Genomic DNA, 18,492 nt, shown 5'->3' with positions numbered 1-18,492 from the left:
AGAGGACGAAAAAAATGGAAAGCAAGAAAGCAAGTTTGTTTTCTCAAGCCCCCATCTCTGGCCTTCAAAAGTTGCTTGAGGCTAGATCACTGCACTTATACATTGCATCAGTATATAATTTGAAATATTCAGACTGACTTTTCCCTAAAATGTCTCACTCACTAAGACGTCGAACCCACCGCCTTTAACAATAACAATTTTTCTTTGTCTCACATTTATAATATATTTTTTACTATGACGAAGGCACAGATTTACAGAAAGAGTGTGTGTGCGTGTGTGTGTGTGTGTGTGTGTGTGTGTGTGTGTGTGTGTGTGTATTCTCAGCCACTCAGTCATGTCCAATTCTTTGCAACCTGTGAACTGTAGCCCACTAGGCTCCTCTGTCAAGTAGATTCTCCAGGCAAGAATACTGGAGTGGGTTGCCATTTCCTACTTCAGGGGATCTTCCTGACCCAGGGATCAAACCCATGTCTCCTGCATCTCCTATGTTGCAAGTGGATTCTTTGACCAATGAGTCACTGCTGATAAAAAGAGTGTCGTATTATAAATATATGTACTGAATTTCAGCTGGCTTGTTTTTCTGGCTTCATGTTGACTAGTTTCTTCTGTTCAAAATAAATTTGGACTTCTTGGCCTTGAACAATTAATGATTAATGGGTTTTGGTGTGATTCCCCTGGACGCAAGAGTGAAATTCTCCTCGGTCATTTCTATGCTCTTCATTGTCATGATTGAAATCTCATCCCAGACAAAGGAAATTATGACTATTCCTTGATTTAGAACCAAGGAGTTATTTAACAATAGAATGAGTGTCAAAGGTTTTGAAATTCAGTTTCACTGTCAGTCTAAACTTTGACCACATTTCTCTGATATAGAAAATGAATTATCATGAGATCTCAAGGAGACACAGTCAAAACTAAAATTCTTGGATGGTGGTCAAGGTACTTTAAGGTCTGGCAATATTTCTGAGTTGTCCACTTTTCCCAAAGTTGAAAATATAGGTGTTTGTGATCACTGAGTAATAATAAGAAAATTTCAGACTTCAAAATATTAATAGCATCACATTTAGTCTGAGATCTTTGGCAGTTAACTAACCTCCATCAGTCAACAGAGTAAGAAAACACATTCTAATCATCTGTTGGGGAATATTGGCCCAATTTTAGTGTTTTTAGGGTTGCCAGATAGGATATGAGATGGTGAGTTAAAACTGAATTTCAAATGGACAACAAATGATTTTTAGTTTAAGTATGTCATTCAGTACTTGATCAATATTTATTCTCAAAATTAGGCATTGTTTATTTGAAATCCACATATATGTACCATATAGATAGAGTCAAAAGGAGTCCTATATTTTTATTTGCTAAACCTGGGAACCCTAGGTTAGAGCAGACCAATGTTCTAGAGAAGCTCAGAAAGTAAAAAAAAAAAAAAAAAAAAAAACAAAACTCAGACAAGGTTCAAAGCACAGACAACTTTCTTAGAAGAAGAGCAACCCATACTTTCCCAGTACTAGGAGTCCTGGAAACAACTCAGACGTTAATGGGAGGAAAGCTTTATCATGTGTGATGCACCAGAAGGTGTCAGGAAGTCCAGTCAATCTAGTAAGCTGGCCTCATTTTTAATATTTCAGCTCGGGGATTCTTTTAAAAATGCCTTTTATTGAAGTATAGTTGATTTGCAATGTTGTGTTAATTCCTGCTGTGTAGCAAAGTGACTCAGTTATACAGATGCTTATATTCTTTTTCATATACTTTTCTACTATGGTTTATCACTACGGTTCCCTGTGCTATACAGTCGGATCTTATAGATATGTTGTTAATCCATTCTGTGTATAATAGTTTGCATCTGGTAACCCCAAACTCCCACTTCATTCCTCCCCCTCCCTCATGGCAACCACGAGTCTGTTTTCTACATGGCTCAGGGATTTCTGGGATAAGGCAGTGGCACCCCACTCCAGTACTCTTGCCTGGAAAATCCCATGGACAGAGGAGCCTGGTAGGTTGCAGTCCATGGGGTCGAGAAGAGTCGGACACGGCTGAGCGACTTCACTTTCACTTTTCACTTTCATGCACTGGAGAAGGAAATGGCAACCCACTCCAGTGTTCTTGCCTGGAGAATCCCAGAGACGGGGGATCCTGGTGGGCTGCCGTCTACGGGGTCACACAGAGTTGGACACGACTGACGTGACTTAGCAGCAGCAGCAGCAGGGATTTTTTAACCATTTTTGCATTATAGTCCTTTTTGGCAGACAGGTAAGACCTAAGACTGCCATCTCAGAATGTGTTTAAATACATAAAAATAAAACAAGTATGACTACAAAAGACATCAATTATTTTAAAAACAAAGTTGCGCTTCTTTTGCAAGTATTAATTAGGAAGAGCTCACCATATTGAAGGGCTTCCCTGGTAGTTCAGCTGGTAAAGAATCTGCCTGCAAATCAGGGGACCCAGGTTGGATTCCTGGGTCCGGAAAATCTACTGGAGAAGGGAATAGGCTACCCACTCCGGTATTCTTGGGCTTCCCTGGTGGCTCAACTGGTAAAGAATCTATCTGCAATGTGGGAGACCTGGGTTCGATCCCTGGGTTAGGAAAATGCCCTGGAGAAGAGAAAGGCTACCCACTCCAGAATTCTCGCCTGGAGAATTCCATAGAAAGGGTGGTGAGCTGAAATGTTATTTCAAGATCTCTGAAGCAACTGTGTGTTGAAATACCGTGACTTCCACTATAATGAAATCACACTTGGGACTAAAATGATGGTGGTGTGTTACACATTCATAGTAAAAAAAAAAAAATAAAAGTCTAGATTTTAGCTACAGGTGATATTCCCCTGCCCTACCTCATCTGTCCCCACCATCCCAGGTCACAGACATGCTTGATTCTACCCCTCATTTCTCCAGGTTTCATGGACCTGGGTGTAAACCTTGCTGTGGGTGAGACAGTAATTCTGATAATGTCAATAATGTCACATCTGATAATGTTAACATCTGATCATGTCAGTTGGGCCAACCTATTGAATCCTTCTTGATTAATTTCCTGTAAACACTCTCTTGCCATTGATAATGACTAGCCTTTCAGATGGAGAAGGCAATGGCACCCCACTCCAGTACTCTTGCCTGGAAAATCCCATGGATGGAGGAGCCTGGAAGGCTGCAGTCCATGGGGTAGCTAAGAGTCAGACACGACTGAGTGACTTCACTTTCCCTTTTTACTTTCTTGCATCCGAGAAGGAAATGGCAACTCACTCCAGTGTTCTTGCCTGGAGAATCCCAGGGACGGGGGAGCCTGGTGGGCTGCCGTCTATGGGATCGCACAGAGTCGGACACGACTGAAGTGAGTTAGCAGTAGCGGTAGCAGCAGCCTTTCAGATAGATAACTTCCCTGGTAGCTCAGGCAGTAAAGAATCTGCCTGCAATGCAGAAGACCCAGGTTTGATCCTGAGTCAAGAAGATCCCTTGGAAGAGGGAATGGCAACCCACTCCCGTAGTCTCGTCAGGAGAATCCCATGGACAGAGGAGCCTGGCAGGACACAGTCCATGGGGTTGCAAAAGAGTCAGACACAACTGAGTGACTAACACTTTTTTTCACTTTCTTCTTTTTTCAGATAGATTCTATTTCTTTTGGAAGAAGAATTGGGATATTTCACAGCTGAAATCACCGTGGACTCCTTTTCTGGTAAGACATCTCTGTGGGCGCTAGCATTGGCAGTGACCATTCCTTTGGTGCTCACATCATTGGAGCAAGCATACCCCCCACAGAGACAGTCCAACATCCCCTCCTCTGGAACTCACGGCTGATTTCTCAGGACTGGAAAGGTGAATTTTTGCTAACCAAACACTATTTGGTTGCATGCAACTATATGCTAGCATGATTTCATCATAACTCTTACCAGGAAAAAAGAAAGCTTACTTATCTGGAGAGTATTGTAGACAATAGACACCTTCATAAATCCTCCAGCAGCCTCTACTGCTAACAGGATAGATCTTGATCACCTTCACAAAGCAGAAAGCTCTTCTAAGCCCTGGCTGTCTATCCTCTTCAGCTTTGTTGCCTCCAGAATGTAGCCTGAGTGTGTACTTGCCTTTTCCTGACCGCTCAGTGCATTCGTGGCTCCATGACCAGCAGCTGCCCCTTCCTAAGGGCACTTGTCCTGCTCTCTCCTTCTCTGTCAAATTCTACCTGTTCTTCAAATGGCAGGTTGATTATTACCTCCTCTGTACTTAAAATAAATAAATAAACCCTTCTTCAGAGGCAGCGTCGTGTAAAGGTTAAGAGGACAGGGTCCTACGTCCACCCTGCTCTATTTTAAAATGCCCAACCAACAAAGACCCACCATACAGCTCAGGGAACTCTCCTCAGTGGTGTGTGGCAGGCTGGATGGGAGGGGAGTTTGGAGGAGAATGGGCACATGTGCAGGTATGACTGAGTCCCTTTGCTGTTTACCTGAAACTATAACAATAATGTTAACCGACTGCATCCCAATACAAAACAAAAAGCTTTAAAGAGGAGAAAAAAAATCATATAAAAGAGGATAGGGTCCTGTTTCTGCTAAAAGTTGCTGTGTGACTTCCAACAACTTAATTAAACCCTCTGAAATTCAGTTTCCTCCTCTGCACAGCAGTGCTAATAATCATGCTGATTTATGCTAGGGTGGTGTGAGGTTAAACATAAAAAGCACCTTAAAGCTCCACCTGTTCACACTCGTGATGATATGAGTTAGCTGTTACTGTCATATGCTTGCAATGAACAAAACACACAAAATGTGACTTACCCAGAGACAATTTACCACCGAGGACAGAGTTCTTGTAAGTCAATAGAAATCCTTTTCCCCCAAATAGTAACATTTACAAATAAACAATTTCAAATAAACGCACTGGAAGCTATTTCAACAGTTATTCATTCATTCGGTCACCAAGAGTGTATGAAGCACCTCCTACGTGCAGCACTGTGGAGGGGCCTGGAGATCCAGCAGGCAAAAAGACTGACTCGCTGCTTGCTTTCATGGAGTGTCCAACAGAGCAGGGAAGAAAGTACTAAATAAGTCATTAGAATAGAACATGGGGTGTACAACATGTCCTAGCACGGGGTTCCAGGAAGACTTCTTTGGGGGAGGTGGCATTAAGGTGGAGACATCAAGAAGGATGAGCACTTGGCAGGTTAGCAGGCAGGCTGGGAGAAGGATGAGTGTTCGGGCAGAGGGCCACTTGGCATTTGCCAAGGCTTGGAGTTTTCACCTTCCAGGAAGTGAGTTGGGGAGAGTGGAGGGGGTGTGGGAAGGAGCTTAGGGCTGAACCACTCCATGCAGGGCTTGGTGGGCCCCACTGAGGACCATCAGCATCTTCCTAGGTGAACGAGAAACATCTCCGGGTTTCCTTCGAGGAAGAGAAAGGATTGGACTTGCTTTCCAAAATCATCAAGAGGCAAGCATAGATGCTGGAAGTCTGGTTATCAGGCGCTTTCTATAAACCAAGCTAAAATCACTGATGTGTGTGTGGACAAGCATGGTGTCAGTGGACCAAGAGGAGCCAGGAGCTCAGAGTCACACACTCCAGGTAGAAGCAATATGCATCTCTGACAGCTGGGTGCTGGGGGGTGAGCGGAGAGGTGGATGAGGTCTCAGAGATGACTCCTGACATGAGAAAGAGATGGATTGGGTGTGGGCGAGCTGCGGATGCAGAGGACACAGGATCTTCACCTGTAGCTAAAAACCACTCCTGCATTATCAGATACCCACATTGTTAGAAGGTTTTGATATTGATCAATGTGGAGCTCACTCTGGTACAAAATCTCAGTACAGAAACAGGATCCTGATCTGGAGGTGAGGTTCGAGGGGGTGCACTAGGGTAGGCTCCGATGAGAACTGGGGTCTGAGCTGATGGACCTGATGATGCCCAACAGAGAGGGCTGGGCAGGATGGATGCCTCTATTGTTTAAGTCTACAAATAGAGTGAGACATGGAAATGGATGAGCTTCTCCTAGACCTAGGGTGTGAAAGAAGCAGCCCCAGACTGAGGCGTGAGCAGCCCAGGGGCCAGGCAGAGTGGAAGGCCTTGGCAAACCAGACCAAGAAGGACTCAGGGATCCAAGAAACACAGCTTACTGATCAAATAATCAGAGATTTTAAAAGATGTGTCAACATACTATATCCACAAGTGTGCAGAGATAAATGGCTTTGTACACAGCCTCAGATTGAGTCATTTGGCATAGCTTTTTTCTGGCAACAACTTGACCGTGCATAACCAAAGTTTAAAATTACTTATTTTTAATCTTTGACCCAGTCAATTTACTTCTAAGAATTAATAAAGTATGCATCAGGATTATGTACAAGCGTGCTCTCTACATTAGTTATAATACTGAAACCTCCAAGCCAACCTGGATTATCAGTAACATGGACCCGATTTTAAATTTATAAAATATTTATAAGCTGAAATACTATGTAGTCTTTAAAAGTCATGACAAAATGCTAACCACGTTAAATTTTAGAAAAGCATTTAGCTGAAAGGACAGGATAAGTGCTCTACTTTTCTCTTTCTTTAGATAAGATTAAAATGTTAACAAACAGCAGTTAATCTCTTCAAAGGAAAACAAAATTAGGAAGGTCTTTTTTAAACCAGACTTTCCATTTTTATGCAGCTAATCTGAAAATTCAATTTTCCTAACCCAGACCATTCCCAAACATTCCAGATTTTACTGTAAATGAGAAGTACTCACCGTGCTGTGCTGAGAAACTTTCCACACGCTGTCGTGGCCAAACCATACGAAATCATTTACTCTCAGAGTTGTTTCGAATGTGCAAACCCAAGAGCCTACTGTTCAGTAAGTGCACTGGGTTATTATTACACATCAATTTAAATCACTTCATTTAAATGACTGAGTTAGAAGACTTTGTCCTTCACCCAAGAGGAATGCTGATGAAGCAGGTTTCCTGCCTGATGCTTTTGCTCAGGAAGGTCCCTTTACCTCAGACTCCTTCTCTGTGCCCTGTGTCTGGCAAACTCCTATGCATTCCTTGAAGCCCAGCTCAAATGTCACCTCCTCCAGCTTTCGGAGGGAGTTCCTCTTACTCCCCTCTTCTGCCTTTTGCAAGTTGTCCACACCTGATGGCAATACTTATGTGTTGCCATAATGATCTGTTTTAAAGCTTCTTTTTCTCCTTAAACCAGGTTCTGTGGCATGGGTGGGCAATTTGTCTTTTAATCCCAATGTCAACACGAGACTTGCCACATGGGAAGGACTCACTGTGTGAGGAAGGAAGAGGATGGGCAGAGACGATGTTCAAGTGACCTCAGAACCATCCAGATTTAATAACTGATGTAATTCATCAGTTATGTTCTAGGTCACAGGGAACCTCACCAAAGCAAGGTACGTTGGAGAACAGGGGAGACCAAATATATTATTGACTTGAATGACTGAACTAGAAGTAAAGATTTAGACTTCCTATTTTGACTCATAGTGCAAAGAATATCCTACAACATCTTACCTTGAAGAGAGAAAAGAGTTTTGCATTTCTCAACTGATGAAATTGATGAGCGCTAAATACAAATGTGTGAAACATGTGGTGGCTCAGATGGTAAAGAATCTGCCCACAGTGCAGAAGACCTGGGTTTGATCCCTGGGTTGGGAAGATCCCCTGGCGAAGGAAATGGCAACCCACTCCAGGATTCTTGCCTGAAGAATCCCATGGACAGGAGAGCCTGGCAGGCTATCGTCCATGGGACTGCAAAGAGTCAGGAACGACTGAGTAGCTAACACTTTAACACTTCCACTTCACAAACATGAATGCATATGCTGGGCATATGGGTTTACCTATGGGAGGCATAAATATATTCAAATTTAGCCCCACAGATTATTTTCTGTGCGTGCTTTGTGCTCCCTGCAGCACCCTGACAAAGTGTTCTAAGATTCCCTTCAGCTCTGTGTTTCCTTCCTTAGAACAGGGGTCTCCAAAGTATTATACCCCAGTAACCTAAAAGGGTACATTAAGAAAGCAATCAAATTATTCAAATTTAGCTTCTACTTTATCCTTTGAAATGTTTGTATCTTGTGCATACTTTAACTCATACATTATATATTCATAAGAACAAAAAATTTATATACTTTACATGTGTGTCCCAAAGTGTTCATGAGTGTGTGTGTGTGTGATTGTGCATTTTTGAATCCATTGCCTTGTGTGCTAGGTCACTTCAGTTGTGCCCAACTCTTTATGACCGTATGGACTGTAGCCCACCAGGCTCCTCTGTCCATAGGATTCCCCAGGCAAGAAGACTGGAGTGGATTGCCATGCCCTCCTTCAGGGGAACTTCCCGACCCAGAGATGGAACTGAATCTATGTCTCCTGCATGGGCAGGTGAGTCTTTACCACTGGCACCACCTGGGGAGCCCCATCCATTGCTTTAGACCAGTGCATATTAAACTGTAATGTGCGGGCAGATATCCTAGGGGTCATGTTAAAATGCAGATTCTCATTTAGAAGGTCTGGACTGAGGTCTAGAATTGGCATGTCCAGTAAGCTCCCGGGTGATGTGCTGCTGAGGCTGGAGGCAGCTACACCTGGAGTGGCAGCCCGCCTTTTGCAACCCCAGGGCCTCCTCTGAACTACACAGCACAGAACACGGATGGTGGTGCCGGCACTGTTTTCTGGTGGTTCCCACGGGGAGCCGTGGCTAGCGTCGCTTGAGAGCAGAGGAGAGACAATAACTCATTCTAAGCAGAGGAAGCTCAGGGCCACAAAGGCTGATTTAGGAGAAAGGGACCTCCGAGAAGCATGCTGGCACATGGCTTTTCAGTTCAATTCAGTCGCTCAGTCATGTCTGACTCTTTGCAACCCTGTGAACTGCAGCACGCTGGCTCATGACTACCTACTGGAGAAAGTTCAGGCACTAGCTGACTTCATTAAAAAAAAAAAAAAAGCACTGTTTAAAATCACCATCAGTTTTATAAAACAGTCCTGGGGTCAGCATTTCTTGCTCAGTGTTTGGCTTCTATGTGACAACTTCCTTTATGAGAAACATAGCTGGAAACCAAGGTCTTGACCACTTCTGATGGTCAAAGACCCTGGGGTGCTAACTTACGTGGCAGAGTGCTGAGTCTGGAGTTTCTGGCTAATCAGGGCCACCTCCATATACCCTCACTCAGGGTATCAACCCTGATATTGAGTCAGCGTGTTACAGACATTCTCCATCCAAAAGAAGAAGAGAAAAATGACACAGATACACATATAGTCCGCTGGTGAATATTTGTGAGTGAATATACACACTCATAGGCTTCCCAGGTAAGTGGTGAAGAATCCACCTGCCAATGCAGGAGACATAATAAAGACAGGCTCAATCCCTGAGTTGAGATTATCCCCTGGAGGAGGAACTGGCAACCCACTCCAGCATTCCTGCTTGGAGAATCTCATGGACAGAGGAGCCTGGCAGGTACAGTCCCTAGGGTTGCAAAGAGTCAGACATGACTGCACAGCTGAGCACGAATGCATACACAGTCTCACACACATGCATACACATTATTGATAAATAAATTGATTCCCCTAGTTCGCAAAGTCTACCCAGCAATTCATGTTTGGGTGTCCCATACAGTTTTATTAAGACTACTTCAGTCTAATATGAACCATATGCCTTAGTTTGATTTCTGAGCTGGTTTACTATGCAAAAGTGGTTATAAATACATTTTCGAATATCTAACATCTTCTCCACTGTGTAACTTGTGTCCACAAAAAGGTTATGTATCAATGAATTAGAGATGCTTCTTCTGACGAGGTCTGCCGTCCATACAAACATAAGGCATCCTAACAGGACTCAGCCTCTGACCACATCAACACAATAGAGTACATGTTCAAGATTAACCATGAAAATGGAGACGTGAGGATGAAGAGCACGTGCCAAGGGGCCTTTATGTTGTCCACTTGAGATGAGTTGGGCCCTAAATTCAGACCTACTTGGCCAATTCTTAATATTTTACTCTGAACCTATCTTCAGTCCTGTTTCAGCTGAGAGAGCCAATTTTGAGAGCTGACATTTTAAGGGGCCCTGGTTGAAAGACCCGGGCATGGCCCTCTTATTTGTTCTGGCTGACATCTTTTGTTTCCTCTTAATTATTGGTAATAAAAGTCATGAAATGAAAAAGGCCAAACCACCTCTCTTTGGGATGTGGGGAGAGACAAGGAGGATACCTTGTATCACAAAGCCAAATGGCTCATGCAACTTGATATTAAAAAAAAAAAAAAAAAAGCAACCCAATCAAATAATGGGCAGAAAACCTAAATAGACATTTCTCAAAAGAAGACATACAGAGCAACAAGGACATGAAAAGATGTTCAACATCACTAATTATCAGAGAAACACAAATCAAAACTACATGAGGTATCACCTCACACTGGTCAGAATGGCCATCCTCACAAAATCTACAAACAAATGCTGGAGAGGGTGTGGGGGAAAGGGAGCCTTCTTGCACTGTTGGTGGGGATGCAGATTGGTACAGCCATTATGGAGAACAGTGTGGAGTTTCCTTAAAACACTAAAACTAGAACTATCATGTGGCCCAGCAATCCGACTGCTGGGCACATACCCAGGCAAGTCCATAATTCAGAAAAGATGCATGCACTCCAGTGTTCATTGCAGTTCTGTTTGCAATAGCTGGGACATGGACACAACCAAAATGTCCATCAGCAGAGGAATGGATAAAGAAGATATGGTGTGTGTGTGTGTGTGTGTATGTATGTATGTATATGATGGAATATTACTTAGCCGTAAAAAGGAATGGAACTGGGTCATGGATGGAGAGACATGGATGGACCTAGAGCCTGTCATACAGAGTGAAGTAAGTCAGAAAGAGAAAAAAAATATATAAAGTCGCTTATATGTGGAATCTGAAAAAAGTGGTATAGATGAATGCAGAGTTCCAAAGAAGAACAAGGAGGGATAACAAAGCCTTCTTAAGTAAACAATGCAAAGAAATAGAGGAAAACAATAAAATGGGAAAGACTAGAGAACTCTTCAAGAAAATTAGAGATACCAAGGGAACATTTCATGCAAAGTTGGGCACAATAAAGGACAGAAATGGTATGGACCTAACGGAAGCAGAAAAGATTAAGAAGAGGTGGAAAGAATACACAGAAGCACTGTATAGAAAAGTCTTAATGACTCAGATAACCACAATGGTGTGGTCACTCACCTAAAGCCAGATATCCTGGACTGTGAACTCAAGTAGGCCTTAGGAAGCATTACTACAAACAAAGCTAGTGGAAGTAATGGAATTCCAGCAGAGCTATTTCAAATTCTAAAAGATGATGCTGTTGAAGTGTTGCACTCAATATGCCAGCAAAATTGGAAAACTCAGCAGTGGCCACAGGACTGGAAAAGGTCAGTTTTCATTCCGATCCCAAAGAAGGGCAATGCCAAAGAAAGTTCAAAGTACCGTACAGTTGCTCTCATTTCACATGCTAGCAGGGTAATGCTCAAAATCCTTCAAGCTAGGCTTCAACAGTATGTGAATCAAGAACTTACAGATACACAAGCTGGATTTAGAAAAGGCAGAGGAACCAGAGATCAAATTGCCAACATCCGTTGGATCATAGAAAACACAAGGGAATTTCAGAAAAACATCTACTTCTGCTTCAATGACTCCACTAAAGCCTTTGACTGTGTGGATCACAGCAAATGGTGGAAAATTCTTAAAGAGATGGGAATACCAGACCACCTAACCTAACTCCTGCAAAACCTGTATGCAGGTCAAGAAGCAACAATTAGAACTGGACGTGGAACAACAGACTGGTTCCAAATTGGGAAAGGAGTATGTCAAGGCTGTATATTGTCACCCTGTTTATTTAACTTATACGCATCATGCAAAATGCTGGGCTGGATGAAGCACAAGCTGGAATCAAGATTGCCGGGAGACGTATCTCTAACCTCACATACACAGGTGACACCACCTTAAAGGCAGAAAGTGAAGAAGAACAAAGAGGAAAAGGAACTCTGGGCTGTGGATAGGTATGTCCTATCTGATTAGTAGCAGCATTAGATTGGAAAACAGATGCACACAGGCAACTCTGCTTGACGTTATGTGGCAGCCTGGATAGGAGGGGAATTTGGGCCAAAATGTTGAGTCTCTTTGCTGAAACTGTGACAACAATTGTTTGTTAATCAGCTATACCCCAAAACCAAATAAAAAGGTTTTTTAAAGATACATAAAATTAACACAGTTTTGTGAGCTGCAGTCCAGGGGGGTCTCAAAGAGTTGAACATGACTGAGCGACCGAACCGATCTGAGTTCAGTTCGGTCATACAACTGATACGAGTTGTATTCCAATGAGCTTTTACAAAAAAAAAAAAAAATATATATATATATATATGAGAGAGAGAGAGAGAAATAATTCAGTTCAGTTCAGTCGAAATTTGGATATATATCCTTCTAGAGGCTTTTTAATAAAATGTAATTATACAAAAAAAAAAAAAGAGAGAGAGAGAAGGTGCCCAATAAATAGAAAGTGCTTTGAATCATCCCCAAAACATTCCCCACCACTTCTGGTCCATGGAAAGATTATCCTCCACGAAATCGGTCCCTGGTGCCCAAAAGGTTGGGGACTGCTAATGTACAAAGCATAGCCCCAGCTCCTGACCTTGTGAACAGGGCATAGGAAACCTTAGCCTTGACACCAGCTGGTCTGCAGTCTGCTCCCTGCTGAATGGCTTTCTGTCGTCCCCATGGGTTGGTCCTCTACTGACAGAGTCAATGCATTGGGGGCCACCTGCTGAAAGCCCCCTTCCTTCTGCTTTCTCATATGTATTTATTTATAAATTAAATTTTTTAATTGGAAGATAATTGCTTTACAATGTCTTGTTGCTTTCTGCTGTACAACAATGCGAATCAGCCAGAATTATATATATATATATATATATATATATATATATATACACTTGTTCTCTGTGGAGCCTCCCTCCCCCACACCTCCATCCTCTCCCAGGTCATCCCAGAGCACCAGCCTGGGCTCCCTGTGCTGCACAGCAGGTCCCCAGTAGCTACTTATTGTACACATGGTATATATGTCACCGCTACTCTCTCTATTCATCCCATCTTCTCTTTCCCCTGCTGTGTCCACAAGTCCGATCTCTAAGTATGACAACGGAACCCTCCTGCACTGTTGGTGGGAATGTAAATCCATACAGGCACTATGGAGAAGGGAACAGAGATGGCTTCAAAAACTAGGAATAAAACTACCATATGACCCAACAACCCCACTGCTGGGCATATACCCGGAGAAAACCGCAATTCAAAAAGATGCATTCATCCCACTATTCATTCAGTTCAGTTCAATTCAGTTCAGTTCAGTCGCTCAATTGTGTCCGACTCTTTGCGACCCCATGAATTGCAGCACGCCAGGCCTCCCTGTCCATCACCAACTCTCCGAGTTCACTCAAACTCATGTCCATTGAGTCGGTGATGCCATCCAGCCATCTCATCCTCTGTCATCCCCTTCTCCTCCTGCCCCCAATCCCTCCCACCAGCAGAGTCTTTTCCAATGAGTCAACTCTTCGCATGAGGTGGCCAAAGTACTGGACGTTCAGCTTTAGCATCATTCCTTCCAAAGAACACCCAGGACCAATCTCCTTTAGAAGGGACTGGTTGGATCTCCTTGCAGTCCAAGGGACTCTCAAGAGTCTTCTCCAACACCACAGTTCAAAAGCATCAATTCTTCGGTGCTCAACCTTCTTCACAGTCCAACTCTCACATCCATACATGACCACTGGAAAAACCATAGCATTGACTAGACGGACCTTTGTTGGCAAAGTAATGTCTCTGCTTTTGAATATGCTATCTAGGTTGGTCATAACTTTCCTTCCAAGGAGTAAACGTCTTTTAATTTCATGGCTGCAGTCACCAGCTGCAGTGATTTTGGAGCCCAAAAAAATAGTCTGACACTGTTTCCCCATCTGTTCATTGCAGCACTATTAATAAGTCGTATCTTTTTTTTTTTTTTTTTTAGCATTGCTGCTTCTAGGTAGGTGCTTTCCCTACCTGTTCTCACGGGTTAGGTGCTTTCTTTGTGGTTTTGTCTCCCAGAGTATTTATCTCAGTGTAGTGGAATTGCTTACTTGTACATGTTTAATTCTGGAAAAGGGAATGGCAACCCACTCCAATATTCTTGCTTGGAGAATTCCATGGACAGAGGAGCCTGGCTGGCTATCACTGGGGCCCCAGCGTCAGACAGGAAATCTAATTAGGACTTCACAGGTGGCACTAACACTAAAGAACCCGCCTGCAGTGCGGGAAATGTAAGAGACTCAGGTTCAATCCCTGGGTTGGGAAGATCCCCTGGAGAAGGGCATGGCAACCCATTCCAGTATTCTTGCCTGGAGAATCCCAGGGACAGAGAAGCCTGGTGGGCTACGGTCCATGTGGTCACAAAGAGTCAGACACGACTGAAGCCACTTAGCATGGACCCATGCATATGTCTAGTTGCAATAATAATTATCAAACTAATAGCTACCAGTAGCAGAGAACAGACATGTCACCAGTTCATTTACTTGAACTTCTGAGCAACTCTGGTAAAACACTGGTCAAAATAAGTAAATGGAGACTCTAGTAAGTTAGAGAGTTTGCCTAAGGTCACATAACTGGTTAGAACTGGCGACAACATCCAGATCCTGGTCTGTAACTCAAAAGCCAGCTGGCTATCCATCACACCCCACTGCCTCTCACTAGAATGTGAGCTATCATATGTTACCTGATTTACGCCGGTGCTTAGGTTCTGGCAGGGGCTTAGTGTTTTCGAATGTATGAATGAGTGAATGCATGAATGACAACAAAGCGAGCTTGGAATCTTCAAGTTCTGGAAAAGCAGCTTGGGGTCTCCAAAAAAAAAAAAAAAAAAGCTCCTATCTATCAGTTGAATTGATGAGCTAAGTGGAGGGAAAATTACTTTGCCTCAGTCCCTTATTGTGCAGTCCAGTGTTTACCGTTGGAAGACACGGATGGTTCTGTGCCTACAGAGTCAGTGCTCCTAAGCTGCATTGCACCGCCCTGCCCGCAGCCTCACCTGGAAGTGCTCCTCACCCTGTGTTGTTTACTTCCAGCGTCTGCCTCCCCGTCCCTCTCCTCCATGGCCGCACGTTGTGCCTTTTTATCTCCTGAGTGAGCCCTCTTTCCCCCTCCTGCTCCCCTGCCCTTTCACGGCTTCCCCCTCCTCAGCAGCCTGCTGGGTCCTCCTGACGCCTCTCCACGCTGCCTCCCATTCAGAGCCAGGATCTCCCTAACCGCAACCATAACCTTGCAACAAGTAGAACGTGTCCAAGTCAGGGCCCCGTGCCAGTTCTCAGGTGGGTCTTTGGGTCTCACATGTTAAAGTCTATAATCTGTTTTCCCAGTGTCTGAATCTTCCAGCTACCAGTCACATTTCTGGATGTTCCCTCCATGGTCCAGGCTTTGACAATGATGAGTGACTTTCCCTTCTTCCCACCTGATACGACACCCCACCGTTTTACAGCTGCTTTTGCTCCCAATGTCCCTCCTGCCTGCAAAGTCTATCCTAGAACCAGATCCCTCAATGTTCCCTTGGATTCTCCCCCTGCCAAACTCCCCTACTGCTTCTTCATTTAAGATCCCGCTTCTCCTTTACCACTGTAAAGTGTCATATGAATACACTCACCACAGTATCATGGTTTCCTCTCCGTGTTTCTTCTCCCCTTCTACATGCCGGCATGGATTGGACCACAGTCATCGTTTTACCCTCAGTAACACAGCCCCTGGCATATAGCAGCAGATGCTCAAACCAAAAAAATAGAAAATGATAACTCATACTCATGACTCTATAAATGAGTCAATGAATAAATAAGTGGATTAATAGTCTATCCATAAATTAAAGGATGAATAAATGTCAAAGACAGGGCCCAGAACATGTGAGCAGTTTCATCGCGTGTATCATGCCAGGCGAAGTTTTTAAATGGCTTCTTTGAAGTGATTTATATTTGCACATTGTTGTAACTCTGTGGGAAATGAGTTTCCATAGTGTTGAAATCCTCTGGATTAAGAAACATTTCCTTTTATCTGAGTCAGACGCTCCCGGAAGCTGGGCTAACCCTTTCAGCTCGCTCAGTTGATGACTCTTGATGCTGCAGTTCACTAGCATCCTCAGAGTACATGGATGTTCAGATACTGATTTCTCCCCAAGGATGATTTACTTCTTAGAGTATGATTGATTACTTGAAGGATTAGAGGTTTCTACTGGAGAAGCCAATGACTTTCACATGTGCATTGGTTCCTCACTTGCTTAATTCTGTCCCCCACCCCACCTCCAATTAGCCTGAAAATTACTGCAGGGTCCTATTTGTCTCATTTTGAGTTTTTCCCGTAGTCATGTATGGATGTGAGAGTTGGACTGTAAAGAAGGCTGAGTGCCAAGGAATTGATGCTTTTGAACTGTGGTGTTGGAGAAGACTTTTTTTTTTTTTTTTTGGAGAAGACTCTGGAGAGTCCCTTGGACTGCAAGGAGATCCAACCAGTCCATCCTAAAGGAAATCAGTCCTGAATATTCATTGGAAGGACTGATGCTGAAGCTCCAATTCTTTGGCCACCTAATGTGAAGAACTGACTCATTGGAAAAGACCCTGATGTTGGGAAAGATTGAAGGCAGGAGAAGGAGGGGACAGCAGAGGATGGGATGGCTGGATGGCATCACCAGCTTGATGGACATGATTTGGAGCAAGCTTCAGGAGTTGGTGATGGACAGGGAGGCCTGGTGTGCTGCAGTCCATTGGGTCACAAAGAATCAGACACAACTGAGTGACTGAACTAACTGATTTGATTTCATTCATTTGGTGGCTATTTCTTTTTATTTGGACACTTTTTATTGTCACACTTCATCACATGTGGGATCTTAGTTCTCTGACCAGGGATTGAACCCACAGCCCTTGCACTGGAAGCACAGAGTCTTAAACACTGGACAGCCAGGGAAGTCCTTCATTTGGTGTCCATTTTTAGCAGCTTTCTCAACAACATCTTTAAGAGACCCAAGGACTTAAAGACCATAGCAAGGTCAAAAGGGAAGGAGAAATTCTCATGGACCTATAGGCTGGGCAGGTGTTTCTTCCACCCACCTCCACCCCAGTTCTTCCCATTAGCCATCAAACCATCACATTTGATCTCTAGGATTTGCTTATTAAATTCAAAGAGGTTAAGTATTGTTTAGGACAGACCATTACCACCTTCTAGTCTTAAGAGAATGGACCTAGTTTCTAATACACTATTCTTATTACCATTTAAAATAGACTATGGAATAAATGGTTGAGGGAAATTGAAACCCACACATGGCTTAGGACTGAAAATGATGACGTGAGTCTTTGAACTCCTGTGGGACACCCTCCACCCTGGGCAGGCAGTAAACTATGGCACTGTTTTTCTTGAAGCTGCAAGTATTTCCCAATGACTCCTAATCACTAACATATTATTAATTCACTTGTTCACTCATTCATTGATTCAGCAGACATTTACACTATTTTAAGAAAAAAGTGGTCTTTGAAATACATCTCAAGAGTCCCTTGGACTACGAAGAAATAAAATAAATCAATCCTAGAGGAAATCAACCCTGGATATTCATTGGAAGCACTGATGCTGAAGCTCCAGTAATTTGGCCACCTGATTCAAAGAGTAGACTCATTGGAAAAGACTTTAATGCTGGGAAAGACTGAAGGCAAAAGGAGAAGGGGGCCACAGAGGATGACATGGTTAGAGCGTGACACCAACACAATGAACATGAATTTGAGCCAACTCCAGGAGACAGTGCAGGACAGGGCAGCCTGGCGGGCTGCAGTCCACGGAGACACAAAGAGACGCAGCTTCATGACTGAGCAACAATAGCAATGTATGCATATGTCATCATTTACTGCACATAAACTGTTAGAGATTTTTATGCCTAAACACTGTCTCATGAACACCTCCATACTTCTATCGTGAAACTTACAATACTTGGTGTTTTATGTGTTTCTTGTGTCTTTCGTCCCAAAAGATGGGAAGCAGTGAAAAGACAGAGACCTTGTCTTATTCTAACACTCCATTTATCTTATCTGACAAGGACTCTTCCAGGAAGGTTACTGAAGATTTCCGGGAAAAGGATGGACTCCAGTGAGAAGAATCACAGAAGTCTTTATGCATATTCTGTAGGAAGAAGCAGACAGCAAAGAGAATTGCCCTCAAGAAGAATTTTCCAGCAAAATATGGGGTGGTAGTAAAGTACTTTCTTAATTGCCCTCACTAGATTGTATCAAAAGGTATATCCTGACTATCAACTATCACTGCATGTAATAAACACCTGGGAAATTGTAAAATGCACTAAAATACTTTGGCTTCACCATAGGTCAGTTGAATCAGACTATTTCAGGGAGGTGGGGTGGTGGGGAGACGTGAGTAGGAGCCAGAATTTGGGTGCTTTTTCCAAGCACCTCATTTGCTCCTAGTATGCAGCCAGATTGGAAGCTATATGGGCAACAGATTTTAAAAGGCCATGG

The 18,492-nt window shown here is 43.4% G+C and overlaps 1 protein-coding gene across 5 annotated transcripts in view; it reads right to left on the bottom strand.

Moving 5' to 3' along the window:
• The window catches only part of KCNJ15 (potassium voltage-gated channel subfamily J member 15), a 57,632-nt gene that overhangs the window by 14,235 nt on the left and 24,905 nt on the right, over positions 1-18,492 (bottom strand). The window contains exon 1 of one of the 5 annotated variants that reach the window (XM_027548924.1): positions 6,707-6,811. The exons of 3 other annotated variants lie outside the window; for them this stretch is intronic. The gene's annotated coding sequence lies outside the window, so the exon portion shown is untranslated. Of the gene's footprint in view, positions 1-3,904; positions 4,150-6,706; positions 6,812-18,492 lie in introns of those variants that run through there. One more of the 5 variants, XM_027548935.1, reaches the window with a different exon arrangement.

This window comes from Bos indicus x Bos taurus, chromosome 1, assembly GCF_003369695.1.
Source record: "Bos indicus x Bos taurus breed Angus x Brahman F1 hybrid chromosome 1, Bos_hybrid_MaternalHap_v2.0, whole genome shotgun sequence".
In the NCBI taxonomy this organism is placed as follows: domain Eukaryota; kingdom Metazoa; phylum Chordata; class Mammalia; order Artiodactyla; family Bovidae; genus Bos; species Bos indicus x Bos taurus.
The sequence above is the reverse complement of the archived record's forward strand: the minus strand, read 5'-3'. Positions and strand labels throughout refer to the sequence as shown.